Source organism: Hetaerina americana, unplaced genomic scaffold (assembly GCF_022747635.1).
Source record: "Hetaerina americana unplaced genomic scaffold, ioHetAmer1.1.p SCAF_4, whole genome shotgun sequence".
In the NCBI taxonomy this organism is placed as follows: Eukaryota; Metazoa; Arthropoda; class Insecta; order Odonata; family Calopterygidae; genus Hetaerina; species Hetaerina americana.
Window position 1 is genome coordinate 94,229,111 of NW_027286985.1, and position 12,753 is coordinate 94,241,863.

At 39.1% G+C, this 12,753-nt stretch overlaps 1 long non-coding RNA gene across 1 annotated transcript in view; it reads left to right on the top strand.

The window, feature by feature from the left end:
- The window catches only part of LOC139692185 (uncharacterized), a 191,387-nt gene that overhangs the window by 49,212 nt on the left and 129,422 nt on the right, over positions 1 to 12,753 (top strand). The window contains exon 2 of the long non-coding RNA XR_011701717.1: positions 226 to 318. This is a non-coding gene — a long non-coding RNA (uncharacterized lncRNA). The remainder of the gene's footprint in view (positions 1 to 225; positions 319 to 12,753) is intronic.

Here is a 12,753-nt window from a genome sequence, read left to right on the forward strand (position 1 = left end):
GGGGCAAACCTTAGCACCACAATTCGGGTGACGTTGGAACTTTCAAAAAAAGGACAGTGAAAATCGCAAAGTAGCGTGGGGACAATCACTGAGTGGTCGCAGTGCTGACGCCGTAATCGCCTTCGCCGTTCGCCTACTCTTTGTTTCCTCCCCTCGCCCCCATTCTTCCGCATCTCTCCAACTATTGTCTACATTTCTCTTTCTCTATCTCTCTTCCGGCTGCAGCCGTCTTTCCCACCCTGGCCCTCCACGACCATGAGCAGGTGAGGGTGGCTGCCAACGAGCAGGAAAAGGCCAAGAGGCTCCACCAGACTAGAGGTGCGTGAAATATCCCACTATCTCTCTCTAACTAACTGAATTAAGAGTTCAGGAGAACCCAAGTAGAGGTAGAAGTAGAGAGTAGATTTGGCCTCATTTGGACGGCCATTAGAATGAGCACGGTAGATTGGATTGATGCACGAGCCTCCGCTCTGCTTGGCCATAATTGAAAGAATTAATTTTTTTTAAATAATACCGACACTCAAATTAACGCTCTTAAAAATCTTCTCGCTTAACCGCTTCCTTCTTGAAGTGTTAAACTAAGCTTAACAAAAAAAAGCACTAACATATTTTAGATGTAGTGGATTTTTAATCAAGTACTAAAAATCTAAATTTGCTTGAAGTGTAGAGCTAATGCAATAATCCTTTTAAAAAATTTTGCAAACTAACCTCCTGCTTGTTAGTTTTTTTAAATCCCTTCGTCAGATTTTCGAACAATGTGAAATTGTTAAATGTTTACGGGTTATAAAAATATTTTGATTAAAGCAAGTAAGTTTTCAAGTAGATTGCGCAGATGTCCCATTTTATCTGAAGAGATAATTTCACCTTTGCAGCGAACGACATGATTTTCAGTTCTTTGCGAAATAAAGGAAATCTTTAAAGAAAGCTGATTTTTTTCTGACCGCGGTGACTGCATGGTTCCACCACTTCACGTTACGTGGCATCGTAGTCGATCAAACTGGAATAGCATTGATTAGCTGTTATAGGTGAGTAAAATATTGAGAATAATTAAATGATACCATATCAAGAAATAAAAGTGCTTAAAGTTGAAAAAGAAAGATAAGAAAGAATTATAGCAAATGAAACAGAATACTATTCTCCTTTGTGGAGTGAAAAGTGAAATAAATTTTAAATAGCAGAAATCAAAACTATATGCGAGGAAAGATGTTTAATAATGAATAGCCACTTAATTGTATTTATATTCATATTTTAATCTTTCAAAAACATTGTAATATATTTAATTTTATGTTGTATATTAGCGCTAATTACTTAATTTATTTATGGCGCATTTGACTCAACTATTGCGTGACCGCGGAGCAAGTTCGACACTTGATCCATTCAACCCCGTCCGCTTCTGATTCTGCTCATGGAGAACGCTTCCCACGACGGTGCTTTTTGACACTTGGGAAAAGAGGACCTCCCAGAAATAAGGATCTGCTCCATCGGGACGAAGAGAGTAATAATAATAATTCGGCTTTATAGAGGCGATGTTGAAACTGAGACAGTCCCTTCTTCCATCTAACCCATCGTCAAATGCATTCAATGAGAATATAATTACATTTGAGGGCTACATAATTTAATTATTATTAATTTAATTGAAAACTAGATAATGACAATCGATTAGCAATGAATATGAATGAGAACAAAGAGTGTAGAAAGATAGGCAAACTTGTGGGAAAAACGTAATGAAAAAGGTTTTTATCACTGAGGAAAAAACCCACCATAGGAAAACCCATTCATGAAGGGGATTGTGAAAGACCTGCTAAAACCTACAGATAGATAATGTTAATGTTATAATTTACGGAATTTAAAAACAAAATAAAAAAATGAGGGAAACAATGTGTCCATTCTGACGAAATTATCGCTATTTCACGAGGCCACTTTGCGACAGTCTCTCGTCCAGTTTTTCTGCTCCCAAAGCGTGCGTGGATGACACCCAGCAAATCCTTCAGTGTTTCTGATGGTGCCCTCTTTCTCTCTCATTGTTGACCGGCGATGCTTTCTTATAATGGCAGCAGCAGAAGCGGTGCCAATGTTACCTCGCAAGAGCAACGACTGGAGCAGCTCCGGTTCAACCTTACTTTTTTGTGTTCGATCGTCTCACCTCCTAAGAATTTCAAAGCCATCTTCTATTTGCACTGTACGCAGGGTAAAACGCACACTTCATCAGCCTCAGGTATGATCTGAAGACTATGCAGTGCATGTAAACCAGTTGCGCAATAAATCAATATCTAATAGAGAAGTACTATCATTTGTTCATCATAGTGTATTCAGTTTTCACAGGCTCTCAATGAGTGTCATCATTTGTATAGTACATCGTTAAAAATCAAGGTATTCTTTGCAAATTCCAATAAATATCCTACCAAATATTTTTAAACGGAAATCTCGTCATTACAGTGAATAGCGCGGACATTTCGCCTCAAGTCGGAAATAACATCATCAGGCATTAATTCCTGAAGAGCATATATATTATATATATATATATATATATATATATATATATATATATTTAAAAGGCACTTATATATATATATATAAATACATGCATAAAATTTTTTTAAATATGTTATTGCTCATAACCTATGAGGTTCTAGTGTCTGGAAATCGTATTAAGGTTACAGTGGGTAAATTTACGGCGTGGAATTGAGATACTGAGAATTAAAACATTCTAATATTCCACGGTCTTATTGCAATGCCTCGTACGGTTTCAGCTTAAATTCACCTTATTTTTAAATTAATTTTTTTTAATGCTGAAAATGGTTGAGATTATGCCATCGTGAATTCGTGCCGAGAATAATGGCAATCGGTTGAAGTTAAAAAAAAAGTGCTCGAAATATGAAAGCGTGATTAATTCTTGATGTTGCCTGGGTCCTGCGTTTAAAAAAAACGTGAGTGGCAATCACGGTGAAGGTAATGGGAACAACCGAAACGAGAGACGGAGAATCGATGACGTTGGGCTTAAGAATTCCGAGCGCAGAAGAAAACTGTTTCCAATATCGGTGTCCTCTTCGTTTCATTCCTCGGAGAATTTCAGAAAAATCTCTTTGTTTCGAAACACATGAAGATTATGGGAACACATGGGATTATGGGTAGAAGTTGAAGTAGATTTCTCCGAGAGCACCCATTTTTACCGGAAAACCATAAAATTGTACCTTTACATTTTATGCAACTCACAGAAAATAAATAACTATCTCCGATGTATTTTAATCATTAAAATTTTATGTACATTACCGTGCAACACTAATAGATATCTTTTCGAAATCACATGACTATATATTTATTTATTTTCGGAACTACGAAAAGGTTTTCCTTGACGAAGCAATATTCAACTTTTTCTTTATGCGATGCGACTTATCATCTTATCGATTTTAAACAAGTTCCAGTCACAATTACTCCCCCTCCCAAATAAGACGAGGAGATTGTTTTATCTCTTAGCAATAGCATGAAGCAGATAATAAAAGTTCAGCTATTTTTTTTTGGAACTTCGATTTATTAGTGTTGTAAAAGCAGAGAAAATCATGACTAATGATATAAATACCATATATATACCCGCCAAATGGCGAAAACATATTGATTCACATTGAAATAGATGCAATGAAATGGGATAGAAACACTTCGGAAAGACGAACACCGCAGCAGTAGGGAAGGCGGATTTGAAAAGATCACAAGTTCTTAAAATTTCCATTACCCGCGACCAGAATCGGTCGATGAAACTTTTTACGCTTGTGTTCTGCTCCACCATTTCTTTGGTCGTCTTTTTTGTGTATTTCTATCCATTTTTATTATACCTATAACCTTGTGAATGAAAATGAGTATGATATTAAGCCGGTTTTCGTGTGTTGAATTTGTAGATACATATAAAGCTAAAAAAATCGTCTAACGCTCCATCCATGGTCCACCGCCACCCCTGTGGGTTGCGGTAGTCCAGGGGTAGAGCGTTGATCTACTGACGTGTGAATTTCACACGCCGTCGGGCTTAGTACTGGGTGAACTCTACCATCACTTACTAAACCGACCTTCGGGTTGATTACTGTGTATATGGTTTGTATACAGGTTATGTAAATCTTATAATTATACAGGTTACATGTATACATTCGTTAAGAGAGAATTAGTAGATGCAACGTTATTTTTTAAGGGAAAAAATCACAGGACATAACATCGTCCAATTTTAAGGGACGGTTTTGATTCCAGCCGTCGTCGCTTGGGATATACATACGTTCATCGTCCGAGAGCGGGAGAGGTGGAAGGAGGGTATCCAAGGTGCCTAACTCCCTCCCCCCTGCATCCCGAATTGCATCATCAGCGGCCAAATGTGAATCCCCCCGCACACCTGCTCTCCAGGCTCACCATACTACGCAATTCAAATCCGCACCGGAAGTTGTAACGAGGGATGCCTCCGACAACATGTGGGTCGCAGAGAAGTGGGAATGGAAGTCGAGTCTAACGGGGAGGATTGCGAGCCGTCCAAGGATAAAGCCTCGCTAGCAAAGATATTACACTCCACGTGGGACTTAAAACTTAATGCTTAGTGTTAGATATTTTAGAAATTTTAGTAACCTGCAAGCCACCGCTAGGATGCGTGGCAAGGAATGAATACCCACCAGACTAATTTTGATCCGAATATGACCCTACCACGGTCGGAAAATGTTATTCCGATACCGTATCGTTTGTGGAAAAAATAAAGAGACATCCTTTCAATTTATGCAAGAGATTTAAGCAAAGGGAAATAAACTAATAATAAAGGGTGTTAGGTAGAGGGAAATAAACTAATCACTTTGGTTTCGCGGTTTCGTATATCTCTCTCTTATTATAACTAAAACTGGACTGTCTCCATATGGATGCTGTATTTCGAACCTCCTTAGAAAAATACAACATGGATCATATCTGATAAGGTGGAGCTGAACTGCAAAACCTGAATAATTGCTTGTATTTCTCTTTGATATTATTGGACGAAAAAATGAATTTATTTTTTACATTAATTAATGCATATTTAGTTGATGCATTTTTAAGATATTACATTGGTAGTCTATCATTTTAGGTAGTTTTCACATGGACACAGACTTAACATCGCTGTATTTCTTAGGATTGTCTAAAAAGACATAACCTGACACCTTGCCCTAAACTAATCTGTTCCTCAATCCCGCATATTTTCTTTCTCTCCTTATCCCGTCCAACGTGGTCATCCTTCTCCTTCCCCATCTTTGCTTGCCTAACGCTCTTCCGTTTGATTATCAAGTATACTGTATGTCATTTTTTCCACGAACGATAAGGAATCAGAATAACATTGTCCGAGAGCGGTTGGGACATTTTCGGGCATATTCTTGCGGCATTATGAAAACTAAAGTTTTAAATATCTCACATTACTTCTTTGTCCGACGAAGTAAGCGTCATTGTCAAGGGTAACTTATATATTATTGTATTCTAAATGGTATATGCCATGCTGGAAAATTTACGATTTGACCCCAAATTCACATTTGGGGTAACTAAATTGTGTGGAACATTAAAAAGTTTTCTTTTCATTGTATAATGAAAGCGTTTCACAAAGTGACGTGTGGAGAAGTCACGGCAAATTTTTTCAACGTATTAATAAGGTAAATGTTTCTTGTAAATTTAAAATGTGCAAAGCGCATCTGCTCAGCTGTCGGCATTAGCCATAACATACGCATCGTAAATTATATAACAGCAAAATAGAAATAATTCATCAGTTTAATTGCAATTCCTTATTTGGAGGGAATGAATTGAAATCTTAAACCTGAGTTATACAGGTGGAGTTAACTGTGAATGAAAAAATAATTTTTTTGAACTAGTTGGGGGAAAATAGATTTATTTTAGAAATTGCTATGTCTCAATATTCTTCAAATTGCATCCCTTAATCGTGACATACTTTTGCCAACGGCTTTTCCACGACTCCAAGACTCGCGAAGGCTGGTGGATTCCGGTAGATTTTTAACGGTACGCGTGCTAGCCTCTTTTACGACACTTAGGGTCATATGGTGATGTCCTTTGCGGGAGGATTTCACTTTTGGGAATAGAAAATATAGGTCTGCTGGTACCAAGTTGGGACTGTAAGGGGGTTGGAGAATCGTTGGGATGTCGTTAAAGAAGGTCTTCGTAAACAGACATTCGACTCTGCTCTTGGTCGTCCGTCAAAAGACCTTCGGGACGGGTTTAGCGCAAATATTTCGCATCGTCAAATTTTCAGTGATAATTATATGTGCACTGTCATCTTATCAATGGCAATACGATCTGAGATCATGCGCAATCTTAACCGAAAGTCTGAATTCAGCATTTCACGCACACGTCAAGTAATAATTGTTACGAATACTTTTTATACAAACCTTGTAAGACGAGGGAGGAAAAGTAGGTAAGCGAGGAGTGCAACACCTGTGTCCTTTCATCCTCCACTCGTCTCTCGGAGCGAAGACGTTCGTTGACAGCTGTGGAGATGGATTTATGCGCATATTTTTAGTCATCGCCGGGCGATGTGCGGAGACTTAGGAGGGGGTGCTTAAGGTGGAAGGGAAGATCAGGCAGGGGAGGGTCGGAGACGGCGAACGAGGCAACTGTATCCGAAAGGGGGAAGGCAGTTTGACCGAGAGTAGACAGGGGAGCGTGCATTGAGATTTTTTCTAAGTGTGTTAGTAACATCTTATTATAAACAATTGTGATTGCCGGTAAAGTAAGTTTTGATGGACACATTTACGTAACCACTCATACGTTCTTAAGCCACACCTAGTTCAAAAAGATACGCCCTGAGATCTTCCAAACTGTAATGAATTCCAATTCAATTCTGTACACTTCTTTCCTCACTTCATCCGTCCAATATACGCCTATCCCATTCCTATATCTTCTACGACATACTAATTTTCCCCCTCTTTATATTACTGTCTCCAACATTTTTTTTCGGTCACCAAGAGGTTGGTTAAGAAAGGAGCATTACGATGCTCTCTTACCTAATAATGTGAGATCCACCGTGTTCACTTTTCTTTATTCGTCTTTATTCCATCTCTTACAACCTCTTGAGGAATACTAGGGAATGATTTTGTTGTGTTTTTGTTGGCTCTACATAATTTCTGAGGTAAATAATTAGTTAACGAATGCATGGCTGTCGCGATCACAATTTGTTGGATGATGCGGAAATATCTGTAATAAATTTCAATGATTGTGTAAATCTATAGCAAAGCAAAAGATAACCATTTATAGATATTGCCTCTGCTGATATGTCTAATAATAGTATGACAAGTCATTAGGGGTGTAACCACGCAATGGAAACGAATGTTTCCCATTGTTTGGATTTAAACAGTTAGATGATTTAAAATCTTTCACGGTGCCATATTTTGAACCTTGTCTATGTTTTTTACCTGTAAAATTACTGCTGAATACGCCGAAAGCATAAAAATTACGATGATTTAATATTAATTCAATAACTATTATTTCAATCCTAAGATTGATTGTTTTTCATTCATCCCTTCATTCTTTTTTATTCAGTGCCATTTCACCCTCAGCCCATCACATCCTCTCTGTTTTATGCCCGATTCTCAATTTGTGTCCTTTTGCATCTCTCTTCGTCATCCTCGTTCGGTCTTACTTTCAATTTGCCCTCCACTTTTTATGTTTCTAACGAACTAATCCTCCATTACGCGTGTGGCCAATCCATCTATAGTCGTCGTCTTCGACTTAGAGTTCTCTCCATGTAGAGGAGTCCTTCCCTCTTCCGCTCATTCTGTATACATACTTTCTCGTTCTTCACTTGTTCGTTCAATATTAGTTGATTGAATACGACATTAGGTCACTATCGGGAAGTAGGGAATGGCATTATGGCGGTAGTTCACTTACTGGCCGATAGATCACCAGAGAAAGAGTACCAGATATTTTCATCAGTTTCCAGGTTTTCACAATTTTACATATGTTATTCCCATTGGGCAGCACTTGCGAGGGCAACATGGCCTCCCCCTCCTTCCGCCGCCTTGTCAGTGTGTGTGTGTGTGTGTGTGTGTGTGTTCCGACACCCACTTTCCGTTCCCACGGCTATCGTATTTTTCGCCGTCCGTCGCCCTGAGGAACGGACCGACTTTTTCAATAACCCGTCGTGGAGGGAATATATAGTGCCCGGTCGATTGCGGAGGGATTGGTGAGGCCATGAATTTCCACCCACCCCCTTGGGGTCCCTCGGCCCTCCCACCCGGGCATGGGGTATGGGTGAGGTGAGGGGGAAGGGCTGGGGGGGGCGAAGGGAACCCCTTCTCTCCGTAAGGACGACCGTACGAGGAAAAAAAAGAACATTTCAGTTTCCAAGAGCGCACAAGTGGGATTTAAAAGTCTCCGAAAAGGAAGATAAATTGTCGCAAACAGGAAATTCATTTCGATGGGCAGTCTTATTGCATAGGAAAACGTTTACGGAGAAAATAGTGTGTACCTCGGGGTTGAGAGGGAGAGGGTGAGAGAGAGAGAATGTAAATTAAGCCGTCGGGCACGTTTATGATAATTCACCCGCGTCACACGGGTAAGACATACTATAAGTCAAGGGTTGAAAAAATATTATTACAGATAATCCCATAATTTATCTCCACCCCACTTCTTGAGGTATAACTGCTCGAAATATTCCCATTTATGGTGTCAAGGATTTATTATCGGGCAAAAGTAAATTGGTCCCTAATAAAAATGCATATTCTTGATGTGCTCCTCCGTTAAATATTGCAGAGACTTCGTCATTTGCAAGCACATGAAACATCCCTAACAACGGCGAGTGAAGCTTCGCAATGCTTCATCATTATGATATTAGTTTATAAATTTTTCAATCAGTTATATTATTAATAACTTTATTGATAAAAATATTAACATAATAATAAAAAAATATTATTATTATTATTGTTACTTACTAAGGCAAGTTTTGAATGCACAAACACTGAACAACGATACGCCTCTTTGCCTCCCATAGCAAATAAAATATGCTGCTAACATATGGGATTCTCACAAAACTGGATTCTTGGCAGAATTAGATCGCGATCAGCATAGAGGGGTAATGTTTTAAAAAATTTATCATGATAAACTTAGCAGTGTATCCAAAATATTAGAACAGCTAGGCCTGGAATCACTCACGGAGCGAAGGTTAAAATTGCATTGCATAAATTGCAGGAATCTTTCTTTAGCAGTGATGTCGATAATGTATTATTACCCCTATCGTACTTCGGCAGGGGAGATCATGTCAATAATATTAGAGGATTAATTGTAGAACAGATAAATTTAAGATGTCATTTTTCCCACGAACAAAAATGGATCAGAATAGCATTGTCCGACCGCGATAGGGTCACAACTGGGTCGAAATTAGTCTGGTTTGTATTCACCCCCTACTACACACCCTAGCGGTGGCTTTCAGGGTACTAAAATAAATAAATACATATGCATACATACAAATAAATACATACAAACATGCATCAACTAAATAGGCAAGAAAAGAAAAAAACGACGTTTCGTCCATCTCTCGTCTCGCCATTACGTTGAACACTCCATGTGACCTCGCGGGCGGTGGATGGACACCACTGAATCCGACTGGGAGACTACTTTAAGGAAAACTGAAGACTGCATGCACTCCAAACGAGTTCCCACACCCTCTCTGCCCCTCCTCCATTCCGACTCCTTGAGAAAATCTCCGGCCTTCCTCCGTTGCTGGAGTTTGGTTTCGATCCACACTCCTCCCAGCCTCATCTTTCGATGGAAGTGAGTGGACCCCACCTCGTTATCGGTGGCGCCCCTCCTGCGAAACGTCCGAGCTATCCGAGAATTCCCCCCCCCCCCCGGGAGGCGTCCCTGGCCACGCGAAGCCGACCACAAAAACACTAAACCTAATTAGGGGCGACCCCTCCCTCCTCCTCCCTTCTCTTTCCTCTTAAGGAGAGTCCCACTCCCATCCATGTCTCTTTTTACCTCCTGAAAATCTCTCCGCGCCCGTATTAACCGTAGTATGACGACAGTGGACCGCTCAGACAAATCCATCTTGCACTCGTTGACTGAAATTCCAAAGGGAACGAAGTGAGACAGCAAACGTTGCGCCCGACGCCGTAGTTAGCCCAAAAGGTCGGCCATTGTGAAAATACGAGATATCAGCGATAGCGCAACGGCTGTTTGCCTTCCAATGAATGTACCGAATAGAACAGTTGTTATATTCATTAGGGATCACCGATTAGTACTTTATTGTAGTAATCAGCCGCCATTTTACCACACACGCACAAAAAACCACGTTTCATTATTCATCTGTTAAAAGGCGGTTGTGGGATTTTGTGTGCTACTAAAAATTAAATAATAAATTTACTATAGAATCAAGATATACGTACTCGTAGATTATTCTGTAAAATTATTGATAGCTCAAAAGTCACACGTCCGTCTTAATCACGAGTACAAAATACTTATAAGATTTCTTTAACGTTATAATACCCTCGACGAGTATGTTAATGATAACTATACCATTATCCATACACTAGACTTCAACCAAATGCTAAGCCTATACCGGATGTGATGTTCCAACCAATGCCAGAGCAATGAGTGGGGCAAGTTTTTATCCCCGTGCTGACCATGGTTGTTCAAGAGAATATGATACATGTATTAGAAAAGAAATTCGCTGATAGGGTAAAGAGCAGAGTGTGCCCAGAGGTGTAATTCGAAATCGAGCCCTTCGATAATTAGCCCAGCGCTATATCCACTGGACTACCCTAATAACCAAGGGATGCAAATATTGGCCTTAATTATAGATAGGAGAACGGGATATGAATCGAGAGCAAAACACTTCTGCTTAACATCGAACGCCATACAAAAGCGGGGAAAGCCTCATCCTGATCTCAGGGTGAGAAAAAAATGAGAGCATGAGAGCGCAAAGTGTCCAATTTATTTTAAAACCTCTCGCTACTACACTACTCACGGGTGCACGAAACCCATGGAGAGCCAACGTGAAAACTTATCTCGAGATCCAAAATCTTTTGTCTTCCCTCTTTCCATTCGCAAAACTCTAATATTACGCAGTTGTATGAGATGGGTTCGCACTTGGGACAAACTAGAGCTCAGTCATTGGTAGGAATACTTTCCAAAAATATTTGCGTACACTGCAAAGTAAAATTGGATAGGAAATATAAACGGACGAAAACAGAGAAAAAAATGGATTTACACAGAAAAACATGACACAGTATCTGGGTTCGGAACCACTCATTTTATAGACTACGCCCGTGTTTTATAACCTTCTTTCTAAACCTTCTTTAAACCTTCTTTAAACCTTCTTTCTAAGTATAAACCGATAAAATTAATAAAAGTAGCCATTCGGCGATGGAATTTGTCAACCTGAGGACAAAAGTAGTAGTTATTACGGGAGGCGACTGACAGCTAAGGTCATTTTCGCCATTAGGGATGGATGGGAAAGGAAGGGTGAAGAGAATCCTTGCGTCGGCATTAGCCTACTCTTGTCGAAAGGCGCCAAAGGGTCCACAGTTTAAATGTCCCATCCTGCAGGACGGCGTACTCACTCAGAGTGCTCTCCACAAAGCACCTCAAAAAGGGATCGGGATACCGCTGAAAAATATTTGTTGTCTCAAGGATTTGAAGCCCGGCCCTCTCGGTGGGAAGCCAGTATGTTGTCCACCAAACCATTCCATTATTTATGGATTTACCAGGGGATTCAGCAGAGAAAAATAACCAGCTAGCTCCGACTTTGTCTATACACGGAAAATATTACCCTTTAGCCCAAGACACATACAATTAAATCCACTAGCTATTGGTTTCATCCGTTAAAATATGAACTAGAGTATAAATGGGTAAAACGAGTATATACATATAGCTCCATAGTAACATAGGATTTCCAAAAATATGTTAGTAAACAATTTAGAGTCCTATTCAATTTTGCATTCAGAAATATTGCAGTTTCCAAATGAAATTATATATATATATATATATATATATATATATATATATATATATATATATATATATATATATATATATAACGATTGTACGGAAAAACTCATACGAGCGGCACAATAATGGGCTGACACAATATAACACAAATAGAATAGAATAGCAACATTTAAAAGGACACTCACACGGTAAATTGTTCGAGCTTTCGGCCCTCTCAGAGGCCTTCTTCAAGCGAGACTGAAAATATGCTAAAATAGAGCATATTTTCAGTCTCTCTTGAAGAAGGCCTCTGAGAGGGCCGAAAGCTCGAACAATTTACCGTGTGAGTGTCCTTTTAAATGTTGCTATTCTATTCTATTTGTGTTATATTGTGTCAGCCCATTATATATATATATATATATATACAGTATATATATATATATATATATATATACTAGCTGAATGCCCGGCTTTGCACGGGTTAGGGAGAAACAATAATATAAATATACTACATAAATGAAAACAACAAATTATAAAGTACAATAATGCACTACTCCATACAAATTTAAGAATCTTTTTTATTTAACACCTGTTTATAAACTACATTTTTTGTTTCATATCCAGGAGAAAGAATATATAAATTTTTAGGCGAACCTACTCTGGAGCAAGCAACATAAAGTTGCCCGTGGCTAAAACATGGCGATCTTAGATCAAAACCACAAAATTTTAAAGACTGTCCCTGTGATTTATCAATGGTAATTGAAAAAGCTAGCCGGACTGGAAACTGTAATCTTTTAAAGTTGAAGGGAAGATCAGTTGGGATTAGAGGTATCCGTGGAA